This window comes from Ambystoma mexicanum, assembly GCF_040938575.1.
Source record: "Ambystoma mexicanum isolate Mex_15411 chromosome 12 unlocalized genomic scaffold, UKY_AmexF1_1 Mex_chr12_unloc.1, whole genome shotgun sequence".
NCBI classification, from domain to species: Eukaryota; Metazoa; Chordata; class Amphibia; order Caudata; family Ambystomatidae; genus Ambystoma; species Ambystoma mexicanum.
In genome coordinates, this window is record NW_027182322.1 from 4,991,848 (window position 1) to 5,003,721 (window position 11,874).

Consider the following 11,874-nt stretch of genomic DNA (forward strand, 5'->3'; position numbering starts at 1 on the left):
AAGAGAGAGAGTATAACAGTCATTATAAATAAAGGGCCAAGGAAGTGACAGTTTATGGAAGGAACAATTTGCACATAATTTTAGAATGTGGTCAGGAGGAGGACAATGTGCTTACACATATGAAACATTAGAAGGTAGACATTATGGAAGCACATATATTTCTTTATTTTTATTGTATTTGTGGAGAGGGGGTTAATATAGCACGTCCAATGTGGAAAAGTGCTTTCCATAGCACCTTGCAGGTGGGCGACATCTAGAGCTGTGCAGTAGCCACCCATGCCCCAGACGTCAAAGAGAACAAGAAGTTACACATGTTGGAAGTGAGGGTGAGACATTGAGGAGATATGATCCCCGTATGAAGCCGAGAGAAGGAGGAGGCGTGAACGTGCATCCATGTATGCAGGCGAGAAGGGAAGGAGCATTGGTCATGCATCCCTGCATGAGGGTGAGACAGGGAGGAGATATGATCCCCGTATGAAGCCGAGAGAAGGAGGAGGCGTGAACGTGCATCCATGTATGCGGGCGAGACAGGAAGGAGCGTTGGTCATGCATCCCTGCATGAGGGTGAGACAGGGAGGAGATATGATCCCCGTATGAAGCCGAGAGAAGGAGGAGGCGTGAACGTGCATCCATGTATGCAGGCGAGAAGGGAAGGAGCATTGGTCATGCATCCCTGCATGAGGGTGAGACAGGGAGGAGATATGATCCCCGTATGAAGCCGAGAGAAGGAGGAGGCGTGAACGTGCATCCATGTATGCGGGCAAGACAGGAAGGAGCATTGGTCATGCATCCCTGCATGAGGGTGAGACAGGGAGGAGATATGATCCCCGTATGAAGCCGAGAGAAGGAGGAGGCGTGAATGTGCATCCATGTATGCGGGCGAGACGGGAAGGAGCATTGGTCATGCATCCCTTCCTGAGGGTGAGACAGGGAGGAGATAAAATCCCTGTATGAAGCCGAGAGAACGAGGAGACATGAACGTGCATCCATGTATGCGGGCGAGAAGGGAAGGAGCATTGGTCATGCATCCCTGCATGAGGGTGAGACAGGGAGGAGATAAAATCCCTGTATGAAGCCAAGAGAACGAGGCGGCATGAACATGCATCCTTGTATGCAGGTGTGACATGGAGTCATCATGAACATGCATCCCTTTATAAGGACATAACATGGAGGACGCATGAACATGAATGCCTGAATTTTATGGTGGTGGCCTTCGGGTGATTTGGCACGTGCAATTGGTGAAGAGCACTTCTCCAGCGCAAAAAAAAATGTACTATTAGCACCCGGAGGGAGCCTCTGCACTTCTTATAGGGAGAAAACTCTGCAATGGAAGGGGACAGGGTCAATAACAGCTGTAAACTCTCACAAGACCATCACTGCTCTCACACTTTCCTGCTCTCAGGCTGACGGGCCATTATCGGCCCTGGCTGCCGCACCATTGCCAGGTTTGTGTAACTATATTATTTCTAATTGGCTCCACTTTGATGACTTTCATTTGGATTCTGACTTGATTATTGAGATCTTAAATAAGTGACTGGGGATCAGGTGTCCACTTATTCTCATGGATAACATCACAACCAACCTTTAATTCAAACATGAGTCATGACATCACAGATGGAGTACAGCTTATGATAGAGGTGGAACGTCACATTGTAGCAGCCCAAGTAGCTCGCTGTGATCGTATAGTGGTTAGTACTCTGCGTTGTGGCCGCAGCAACCTCGGTTGGAATCCGAGTCACGGCATTGCAGTGAGGCAATGTCACGGCAGTTGGGCAGATATTTTAGAATTTCCATTAATACATTGGCAATCTCTGTGGAGGACAGAAACAATTCGATATGTCTTGTTACTGTTATGAACCTTTTGTTTCTTTAATGCTCTTTGCACACTTTTTCATCGGGTGACTGTAATGTATTTCAACCAAATCTAACTAAGAGCGCATTATGTGGTGACATTTGCAGTACATGAAACATTATAACACTGCCATTTACGTCAATAACCACTAGCTTGATTAAGACATATGTATTGCAGCGACAGTATTTCCCAGTTACAAATGGGAATAAAAACAACATCCGCGAGGGATTGAACCAACGACATTTAACTGATGTTGCCAATGGAGCGCGTTACAGAGAGCGCGAGGTCCCGCCTTTACAGTCACACGCTGATGATAATACAGATGTTTAAATAAACAGGCATATCTGTGGACTTGTGGTCTTTCTACATTGGGACTCATAGTCTAGTCCTAGGCTATTGTAGGCACTGGCGTATCTTTTAGTGGAATGAGAGGCATTCTGTAGTCGCGTGAAAGGACCTTTCAAGTCAATCTGATCTGTATTGTCCTGTGAAAAAAAGCGTTCTTAGACACAGTGAGGAGTTTTTGGGGATAATGGGAAAATCATTTCCAACTAAATGACAGGAATTTCTTAGTCCAATCATGAGGTGTGCTAGGCTTTTTTATACTGTGGCGGAAAGAGAGAGAGAGTATAACAGTCATTATAAATTAAGGGCCAAGGAAGTGACAGTTTATGGAAGGAACAATTTGCACATAGTTTTAGAATGTGGTCAGGAGGAGGACAATGTGCTTGCACATATGAAACGTTAGAAGGTAGACATTATGGAAGCACATATATTTCTTTATTTTTATTGTATTTGTGGAGAGGGGGTTAATATAGCACGTCCAATGTGGAAAGTGCTTTCCATAGCACCTTGCAGGTGGGCGACATCTAGAGCTGTGCAGTAGCCACCCATACCCCAGACGTCAAAGAGAACAAGAAGTTACACATGTTGGAAGTGAGGATGAGACATTGAGGAGATATGATCCCCGTATGAAGCCGAGAGAAGGAGGAGGCGTGAACGTGCATCCATGTATGCAGGCGAGAAGGGAAGGAGCATTGGTCATGCATCCCTGCATGAGGGTGAGACAGGGAGGAGATATGATCCCCGTATGAAGCCGAGAGAAGGAGGAGGCGTGAACGTGCATCCATGTATGCGGGCGAGACAGGAAGGAGCATTGGTCATGCATCCCTGCATGAGGGTGAGACAGGGAGGAGATATGATCCCCGTATGAAGCCGAAAGAAGGAGGAGGCGTGAACGTGCATCCATGTATGCAGGCGAGAAGGGAAGGAGCATTGGTCATGCATCCCTGCATGAGGGTGAGACAGGGAGGAGATATGATCCCCGTATGAAGCCGAGAGAAGGAGGAGGCGTGAACGTGCATCCATGTATGCGGGCGAGACAGGAAGGAGCATTGGTCATGCATCCCTGCATGAGGGTGAGACAGGGAGGAGATATGATCCCCGTATGAAGCCGAGAGAAGGAGGAGGCGTGAACGTGCATCCATGTATGCGGGCGAGACGGGAAGGAGCATTGGTCATGCATCCCTTCCTGAGGGTGAGACAGGGAGGAGATAAAATCCCCGTATGAAGCCGAGAGAACGAGGAGACATGAACGTGCATCCATGTATGCGGGCGAGAAGGGAAGGAGCATTGGTCATGCATCCCTGCATGAGGGTGAGACAGGGAGGAGATAAAATCCCTGTATGAAGCCAAGAGAACGAGGCGGCATGAACATGCATCCTTGTATGCAGGTGTGACATGGAGTCATCATGAACATGCATCCCTTTATAAGGACATAACATGGAGGACGCATGAACATGAATGCCTGAATTTTATGGTGGTGGCCTTCGGGTGATTTGGCACGTGCAATTGGTGAAGAGCACTTCTCCTGCGCAAAAAAATAAATGGACTATTAGCACCCCGGAGGGAGCCTCTGCACTTCTTATAGGGAGAAAACTCTGCAATGGAAGGGGACAGGGTCAATAACAGCTGTAAACTCTCACAAGACCATCACTGCTCTCACACTTTCCTGCTCTCAGGCTGGCGGGCCATTATCGGCCCTGGCTGCCGCACCATTGCCAGGTTTGTGTAACTATATTATTTCTAATTGGCTCCACTTTGATGACTTTCATTTGGATTCTGACTTGATTATTGAGATCTTAAATAAGTGACTGGGGATCAGGTGTCCACTTATTCTCATGGATAACATCACAACCAACCTTTAATTTAAACATGAGTCATGACATCACAGATGGAGTACAGCTTATGATAGAGGTGGAACGTCACATTGTAGCAGCCCAAGTAGCTCGCCGTGATCGTATAGTGGTTAGTACTCTGCGTTGTGGCCGCAGCAACCTCGGTTCGCACGGCATTGCGGTGAGGCAATGTCACGGCAGTTGGGCAGATATTTTAGAATTTCCATTAATACATTGGCAATCTCTGTGGAGGACTGAAACAATTCGATTTGTCCTGTTACTGTTATGAACCTTTTGTTTCTTTAATGCTCTTTGCACACTTTTTCATCGGGTGACTGTAATGTATTTCAACCAAATCTAATTAAGAGCGCATTATGTGGTGACATTTGCAGTACATGAAACATTATAACACTGCCATTTACGTCAATAACCACTAGCTTGATTAAGACATATGTATTGCAGCGACAGTATTTCCCAGTTACAAATGGGAATAAAAACAACATCCGCGAGGGATTGAACCAACGACATTTAACTGATGTTGCCAATGGAGCGCGTTACAGAGAGCGCGAGGTCCCGCCTTTACAGTCACACGCTGATGATAATACAGATGTTTAAATAAACAGGCATATCTGTGGACTTGTGGTCTTTCTACATTGGGACTCATAGTCTAGTCCTAGGCTATTGTAGGCAAAGGCGTATCTTTTAGTGGAATGAGAGGCATTCTGTAGTCGCGTGAAAGGACCTTTCAAGTCAATCTGATCTGTATTGTCCTGTGAAAAAAAGCGTTCTTAGACACAGTGAGGAGTTTTTGGGGATAATGGGAAAATCATTTCCAACTAAATGACAGGAATTTCTTAGTCCAATCATGAGGTGTGCTAGGCTTTTTTATACTGTGGCGGAAAGAGAGAGAGTATAACAGTCATTATAAATAAAGGGCCAAGGTAGTGACAGTTTATGGAAGGAACAATTTGCACATAGTTTTAGAATGTGGTCAGGAGGAGGACAATGTGCTTACACATATGAAACATTAGAAGGTAGACATTATGGAAGCACATATATTTCTTTATTTTTATTGTATTTGGGAAGAGGGGGTTAATATAGCACGTCCAATGTGGAAAAGTGCTTTCCATAGCACCTTGCAGGTGGGCGACATCTAGAGCTGTGCAGTAGCCACCCATGCCCCAGACGTCAAAGAGAACAAGAAGTTACACATGTTGGAAGTGAGGGTGAGACATTGAGGAGATATGATCCCCGTATGAAGCCGAGAGAAGGAGGAGGCGTGAACGTGCATCCATGTATGCAGGCGAGAAGGGAAGGAGCATTGGTCATGCATCCCTGCATGAGGGTGAGACAGGGAGGAGATATAATCCCCGTATGAAGCCGAGAGAAGGAGGAGGTGTGAACGTGCATCCATGTATGCGGGCGAGACAGGAAGGAGCGTTGGTCATGCATCCCTGCATGAGGGTGAGACAGGGAGGAGATATGATCCCCGTATGAAGCCGAGAGAAGGAGGAGGCGTGAACGTGCATCCATGTATGCAGGCGAGAAGGGAAGGAGCATTGGTCATGCATCCCTGCATGAGGGTGAGACAGGGAGGAGATATGATCCCCGTATGAAGCCGAGAGAAGGAGGAGGCGTGAACGTGCATCCATGTATGCGGGCGAGACAGGAAGGAGCATTGGTCATGCATCCCTGCATGAGGGTGAGACAGGGAGGAGATATGATCCCCGTATGAAGCCGAGAGAAGGAGGAGGCATGAATGTGCATCCATGTATGCGGGCGAGACGGGAAGGAGCATTGGTCATGCATCCCTGCATGAGGGTGAGACAGGGAGGAGATAAAATCCCTGTATGAAGCCAAGAGAACGAGGCGGCATGAACATGCATCCTTGTATGCAGGTGTGACATGGAGTCATCATGAACATGCATCCCTTTATAAGGACATAACATGGAGGACGCATGAACATGAATGCCTGAATTTTATGGTGGTGGCCTTCGGGTGATTTGGCACGTGCAATTGGTGAAGAGCACTTCTCCAGCGCAAAAAAAAAATGTACTATTAGCACCCCGGAGGGAGCCTCTGCACTTCTTATAGGGAGAAAACTCTGCAATGGAAGGGGACAGGGTCAATAACAGCTGTAAACTCTCACAAGACCATCACTGCTCTCACACTTTCCTGCTCTCAGGCTGACGGGCCATTATCGGCCCTGGCTGCCGCACCATTGCCAGGTTTGTGTAACTATATTATTTCTAATTGGCTCCACTTTGATGACTTTCATTTGGATTCTGACTTGATTATTGAGATCTTAAATAAGTGACTGGGGATCAGGTGTCCACTTATTCTCATGGATAACATCACAACCAACCTTTAATTCAAACATGAGTCATGACATCACAGATGGAGTACAGCTTATGATAGAGGTGGAACGTCACATTGTAGCAGCCCAAGTAGCTCGCCGTGATCGTATAGTGGTTAGTACTCTGCATTGTGGCCGCAGCAACCTCGGTTCGAGTTCGAGTCACGGCATTGCGGTGAGGCAATGTCACGGCAGTTGGGCAGATATTTTAGAATTTCCATTAATACATTGGCAATCTCTGTGGAGGACAGAAACAATTCGATATGTCTTGTTACTGTTATGAACCTTTTGTTTCTTTAATGCTCTTTGCACACTTTTTCATCGGGTGACTGTAATGTATTTCAACCAAATCTAACTAAGAGCGCATTATGTGGTGACATTTGCAGTACATGAAACATTATAACACTGCCATTTAAGTCAATAACCACTAGCTTGATTAAGACATATGTATTGCAGCAACAGTATTTCCCAGTTACAAATGGGAATAAAAACAACATCCGCGAGGGATTGAACCAACGACATTTAACTGATGTTGCCAATGGAGCGCGTTACAGAGAGTGCGAGGTCCCGCCTTTACAGTCACACGCTGATGATAATACAGATGTTTAAATAAACAGGCATATCTGTGGACTTGTGGTCTTTCTACATTGGGACTCATAGTCTAGTCCTAGGCTATTGTAGGCACTGGCGTATCTTTTAGTGGAATGAGAGGCATTCTGTAGTCGCGTGAAAGGACCTTTCAAGTCAATCTGATCTGTATTGTCCTGTGAAAAAAAGCGTTCTTAGACACAGTGAGGAGTTTTTGGGGATAATGGGAAAATCATTTCCAACTAAATGACAGGAATTTCTTAGTCCAATCATGAGGTATGCTAGGCTTTTTTTTACTGTGGCGGAAAGAGAGAGAGTATAACAGTCATTATAAATAAAGGGCCAAGGAAGTGACAGTTTATGGAAGGAACAATTTGCACATAGTTTTAGAATGTGGTCAGGAGGAGGACAATGTGCTTGCACATATGAAACGTTAGAAGGTAGACATTATGGAAGCACATATATTTCTTTATTTTTATTGTATTTGTGGAGAGGGGGTTAATATAGCACGTCCAATGTGGAAAAGTGCTTTCCATAGCACCTTGCAGGTGGGCGACATCTAGAGCTGTGCAGTAGCCACCCATGCCCCAGACGTCAAAGAGAACAAGAAGTTACACATGTTGGAAGTGAGGGTGAGACATTGAGGAGATATGATCCCCGTATGAAGCTGAGAGAAGGAGGAGGCGTGAACGTGCATCCATGTATGCAGGCGAGAAGGGAAGGAGCATTGGTCATGCATCCCTGCATGAGGGTGAGACAGGGAGGAGATATGATCCCCGTATGAAGCCGAGAGAAGGAGGAGGCGTGAACGTGCATCCATGTATGCGGGCGAGACAGGAAGGAGCATTGGTCATGCATCCCTGCATGAGGGTGAGACAGGGAGGAGATATGATCCCCGTATGAAGCCGAAAGAAGGAGGAGGCGTGAACGTGCATCCATGTATGCAGGCGAGAAGGGAAGGAGCATTGGTCATGCATCCCTGCATGAGGGTGAGACAGGGAGGAGATATGATCCCCGTATGAAGCAGAGAGAAGGAGGAGGCGTGAACGTGCATCCATGTATGCGGGCGAGACAGGAAGGAGCATTGGTCATGCATCCCTGCATGAGGGTGAGACAGGGAGGAGATATGATCCCCGTATGAAGCCGAGAGAAGGAGGAGGCATGAATGTGCATCCATGTATGCGGGCGAGACGGGAAGGAGCATTGGTCATGCATCCCTGCATGAGGGTGAGACAGGGAGGAGATAAAATCCCTGTATGAAGCCAAGAGAACGAGGCGGCATGAACATGCATCCTTGTATGCAGGTGTGACATGGAGTCATCATGAACATGCATCCCTTTATAAGGACATAACATGGAGGACGCATGAACATGAATGCCTGAATTTTATGGTGGTGGCCTTCGGGTGATTTGGCACGTGCAATTGGTGAAGAGCACTTCTCCAGCGCAAAAAAAAAATGTACTATTAGCACCCCGGAGGGAGCCTCTGCACTTCTTATAGGGAGAAAACTCTGCAATGGAAGGGGACAGGGTCAATAACAGCTGTAAACTCTCACAAGACCATCACTGCTCTCACACTTTCCTGCTCTCAGGCTGACGGGCCATTATCGGCCCTGGCTGCCGCACCATTGCCAGGTTTGTGTAACTATATTATTTCTAATTGGCTCCACTTTGATGACTTTCATTTGGATTCTGACTTGATTATTGAGATCTTAAATAAGTGACTGGGGATCAGGTGTCCACTTATTCTCATGGATAACATCACAACCAACCTTTAATTCAAACATGAGTCATGACATCACAGATGGAGTACAGCTTATAATAGAGGTGGAACGTCACATTGTAGCAGCCCAAGTAGCTCGCCGTGATCGTATAGTGGTTAGTACTCTGCATTGTGGCCGCAGCAACCTCGGTTCGAGTCCGAGTCACGGCATTGCGGTGAGGCAATGTCACGGCAGTTGGGCAGATATTTTAGAATTTCCATTAATACATTGGCAATCTCTGTGGAGGACTGAAACAATTCGATATGTCTTGTTACTGTTATGAACCTTTTGTTTCTTTAATGCTCTCTGCACACTTTTTCATCGGGTGACTGTAATGTATTTCAACCAAATCTAATTAAGAGCGCATTATGTGGTGACATTTGCAGTACATGAAACATTATAACACTGCCATTTACGTCAATAACCAATAGCTTGATTAAGACATATGTATTGCAGCGACAGTATTTCCCAGTTACAAATGGGAATAAAAACAACATCCGCGAGGGATTGAACCAACGACATTTAACTGATGTTGCCAATGGAGCGCGTTACAGAGAGCGCGAGGTCCCGCCTTTACAGTCACACGCTGATGATAATACAGATGTTTAAATAAACAGGCATATCTGTGGACTTGTGGTCTTTCTACATTGGGACTCATAGTCTAGTCCTAGGCTATTGTAGGCACTGGCGTATCTTTTAGTGGAATGAGAGGCATTCTGTAGTCGCGTGAAAGGACCTTTCAAGTCAATCTGATCTGTATTGTCCTGTGAAAAAAAGCGTTCTTAGACACAGTGAGGAGTTTTTGGGGATAATGGGAAAATCATTTCCAACTAAATGACAGGAATTTCTTAGTCCAATCATGAGGTGTGCTAGGCTTTTTTATACTGTGGCGGAAAGAGAGAGAGTATAACAGTCATTATAAATAAAGGGCCAAGGAAGTGACAGTTTATGGAAGGAACAATTTGCACATAGTTTTAGAATGTGGTCAGGAGGAGGACAATGTGCTTACACATATGAAACATTAGAAGGTAGACATTATGGAAGCACATATATTTCTTTATTTTTATTGTATTTGGGGAGAGGGGGTTAATATAGCACGTCCAATGTGGAAAAGTGCTTTCCATAGCACCTTGCAGGTGGGCGACATCTAGAGCTGTGCAGTAGCCACCCATGCCCCAGGCGTCAAAGAGAACAAGAAGTTACACATGTTGGAAGTGAGGGTGAGACATTGAGGAGATATGATCCCCGTATGAAGCCGAGAGAAGGAGGAGGCGTGAACGTGCATCCATGTATGCGGGCGAGACAGGAAGGAGCATTGGTCATGCATCCCTGCATGAGGGTGAGACAGGGAGGAGATATGATCCCCGTATGAAGCCGAGAGAAGGAGGAGGCGTGAACGTGCATCCATGCATGCAGGCGAGAAGGGAAGCAGCATTGGTCATGCATCCCTGCATGAGGGTGAGACAGGGAGGAGATATGATCCCCGTATGAAGCCGAGAGAAGGAGGAGGCGTGAACGTGCATCCATGTATGCGGGCGAGACAGGAAGGAGCATTGGTTATGCATCCCTGCATGAGGGTGAGACAGGGAGGAGATATGATCCCCGTATGAAGCCGAGAGAAGGAGGAGGCGTGAACATGCATCCATGTATGCGGGCGAGACGGGAAGGAGCATTGGTCATGCATCCCTTCCTGAGGGTGAGACAGGGAGGAGATAAAATCCCTGTATGAAGCCGAGAGAACGAGGAGACATGAGCGTGCATCCATGTATGCGGGCGAGAAGGGAAGGAGCATTGGTCATGCATCCCTGCATGAGGGTGAGACAGGGAGGAGATAAAATCCCTGTATGAAGCCCAGAGAACGAGGTGGCATGAACATGCATCCTTGTATGCAGGTGTGACATGGAGTCATCATGAACATGCATCCCTTTATAAGGACATAACATGGAGGACGCATGAACATGAATGCCTGAATTTTATGGTGGTGGCCTTCGGGTGATTTGGCACGTGCAATTGGTGAAGAGCACTTCTCCTGCGCAAAAAAATAAATGTACTATTAGCACCCCGGAGGGAGCCTCTGCACTTCTTATAGGGAGAAAACTCTGCAATGGAAGGGGACAGGGTCAATAACAGCTGTAAACTCTCACAAGACCATCACTGCTCTCACACTTTCCTGCTCTCAGGCTGGTGGTCCATTATCAGCCCTGGCTGCCGCACCATTGCCAGGTTTGTGTAACTATATTATTTCTAATTGGCTCCACTTTGATGACTTTCATTTGGATTCTGACTTGATTATTGAGATCTTAAATAAGTGACTGGGGATCAGGTGTCCACTTATTCTCATGGATAACATCACAACCAACCTTTAATTCAAACATGAGTCATGACATCACAGATGGAGTACAGCTTATGATAGAGGTGGAACGTCACATTGTAGCAGCCCAAGTAGCTCGCCGTGATCGTATAGTGGTTAGTACTCTGCGTTGTGGCCGCAGCAACCTCGGTTCGAATCCGAGTCACGACATTGCGGTGAGGCAATGTCACGGCAGTTGGGCAGAAATTTTAGAATTTCCATTAATACATTGGCAATCTCTGTGGAGGACTGAAACAATTCGATATGTCCTGTTACTGTTATGAACCTTTTGTTTCTTTAATGCTCTTTGCACACTTTTTCATCGGGTGACTGTAATGTATTTCAACCAAATCTAATTAAGAGCGCATTATGTGGTGACATTTGCAGTACATGAAACATTATAACACTGCCATTTACGTCAATAACCACTAGCTTGATTAAGACATATGTATTGCAGCGACAGTATTTCCCAGTTACAAATGGGAATAAAAACAACATCCGCGAGGGATTGAACCAACGACATTTAACTGATGTTGCCAATGGAGCGCGTTACAGAGAGCGCGAGGTCCCGCTTTTACAGTCACACGCTGATGATAATACAGATGTTTAAATAAACAGGCATATCTGTGGACTTGTGGTCTTTCTACATTGGGACTCATAGTCTAGTCCTAGGCTATTGTAGGCACTGGCGTATCTTTTAGTGGAATGAGAGGCATTCTGTAGTCGCGTGAAAGGACCTTTCAAGTCAATCTGATCTGTATTGTCCTGTGAAAAAAAGCGTTCTTAGAC

The 11,874-nt window shown here is 46.2% G+C and overlaps 1 non-coding gene across 1 annotated transcript; it reads left to right on the forward strand.

Moving 5' to 3' along the window:
- The first annotated feature begins 11,184 nt into the window (after window positions 1-11,184).
- On the forward strand, window positions 11,185-11,256 carry TRNAH-GUG (transfer RNA histidin (anticodon GUG)). The gene has a single exon. It is a non-coding gene; the product is annotated as a tRNA-His (tRNA).
- Window positions 11,257-11,874: the final 618 nt, after the last annotated feature.